The sequence below is a fragment of the Nanorana parkeri genome, unplaced genomic scaffold (assembly GCF_000935625.1).
Source record: "Nanorana parkeri isolate BGI_ZX_2015 unplaced genomic scaffold, ASM93562v1 scaffold1130, whole genome shotgun sequence".
Classification (NCBI taxonomy): Eukaryota; Metazoa; Chordata; class Amphibia; order Anura; family Dicroglossidae; genus Nanorana; species Nanorana parkeri.
In genome coordinates, this window is record NW_017307398.1 from 489,028 (window position 1) to 491,250 (window position 2,223).

Genomic DNA, 2,223 nt, shown 5'->3' on the forward strand with positions numbered 1-2,223 from the left:
GAAGTAAAAGGAATACTACACACCCCCTGTGTACTTTGATTACGTTGTTTTGGGTGCATGCAGCATACCCAGTGTCCACAACTGGTAAAAGAGGGATTTATACCATTCATGCACAATCCTCATAAGAAACAGATACATCTTTGTCATGTTGTTACATACATTTCTTCCTTGGACTTTGATGTGACAGACCTTGGATTACATTCCCATAACTGAATGTTTTTCACTAGGACATGTCACTGCAGATTTGTAGTTTAGAGAGTTAAAACCACTACCCCTGCTCTCAGTAGAAGAATGGGTCAAAAGCACAAGTCACTGGCGTTCATTCCTTTGTTAGATTTAGTTTATTTACCAGTAAAAAAATATTTATGGGTTATAAGTTTGCTAACTGAAACTCAGTGTTCTTGGTTTATATTTTGGGGTTGGGTTGTTAAGATTATAGGTTTTCACTTCAGCTGAGGTGTGTTTACTCTAAGGGCCCAGCAAACTAAAAGAAACATTTATATATTTTGCATCATTTAAACATATACATATTTCCCGGGCCAGTGCAAGAATTTACACTTGTAGAAAGTAGACTTGTAGGACGTTGCTGAAACCAGCACTTGGTAACCCAGCTGCCCTATGCGTGTTAGTGATATTCCTACATGTGTCACTGTAACCCTACCATTTGTTTTTTCATTATTCTATTTATGTAGAGCCAACAACCGGGCAATCATCACACAATGTTGAAAGAAAACATTCTGCCACTGCCTTCTCCACTAGAGGTGAGAGATGACTTTTTTGTGTGACAATGTTTTAACCAGCTTTGCCTTGCGCTGATACATTTTCATCTTACTGTGCACATTGTCCAAAGAATTGGCTGTGTTTTTGTCCCCCTGATGGAGTTTGTTTTGTGCATTGTAGCCTAACAAGAATCCTGATCATGTGTTGGTCATACACTTGTCAGATTGCCCAGGCGGCCTGATCTTCCAGGTGTGGAGCTGTTCAGTATTGATCCTGAATGCAAATGGTGTAATTATGTAACTGGATTTCCTGCCTAATTGATATTCTAGTACAGCCTTTCTCAACCAGTGTTGCCTCCAGACGTTGCTAGGGTCCCTAGACCAATCACAAATGTAAAGGCATTCTTCCTCAACTGTCTATGTCCCTTGCCCCACTCATCATAGATGTAAGAGGCCTTTCTCCACTGGCCATAAAAATACGGTGTCTTCTCCACTGGCCATCAATATATGGTGCCTTCTCCACTGACCATCAATATACGGTGTCTTCTCCACTGGCCATCAATATACGGTGTCTTCTCCACTGACCATCAATATACGGTGTCTTCTCCACTGGCCATCAATATACGGTGTGTTCTCCACTGGCCATCAATATACGGTGTCTTCTCCACTGGCCATCAATATATGGTGCCTTCTCCACTGACCATCAATATATGGTGCCTTCTCCACTGACCATCAATATACGGTGTCTTCTCCACTGGCCATCAATATACGGTGTCTTCTCCACTGGCCATCAATATACGGTGTAATGTGTTCATATGCCATAGATACCTAATTGTTGCTTATCCTCTTTATCTTTCTTTAGATTAAAGAATTATTGACAAAACCACCCCCGGCTGTTAAAAAATCTTCTGGTAAGATGTGTATGGGAACCTTTTTGTAAGTTCTGATTGAGTGATATGATACTTATTGATGTCATCGGGTTTATGCACTGGGAACATTTTACAGGATAACTCCAGTAAAGCCTTTTTTTTTTTGGTAAGCGTGGCAAATGGCTACAACCCTTATCATTTTTATTTCCCATTGGGAAGACTTTTCTTCACTTCCTGTTCTGGGAACACAACAGAATATTAGAAGGGAAGTAAAGCCAAACCTCTTTTGGGTCACAAGAGTACATTTACTCTTGCTCAATGTTTAAAATAATTGGAATTGAAAAACGAACATCAGCAGAAAAATAATAGGAGAAGAAGAAAAAGGAGTTCATTAGGGCTGATTGGGGTAAACTAAGATTTAATAGTGGGTTACATAGAAACAACATTTATTTTTTAAAAATACTTTTTTTTCTTCTACTTTTTAGGTTGCTTTAGCTGACATCATATGCAGGTCAAAGCTCATCCTTTCAATCTGCAGATGAATTAAACAGAGTAGATTCAAGAGTAAAAATGTAACTTTCTATCTCTCTATGTCATAAGGGGAGGGGGGGGGGGGGGGTGGGTGCTGGGGCGAC

The 2,223-nt window shown here is 39.9% G+C and overlaps 1 protein-coding gene across 1 annotated transcript in view; it reads left to right on the plus strand.

The window, feature by feature from the left end:
• DZIP1 (DAZ interacting zinc finger protein 1) overlaps window positions 1-2,223 on the plus strand; it is a 52,009-nt gene that overhangs the window by 29,135 nt on the left and 20,651 nt on the right. The window lies entirely within an intron of this gene.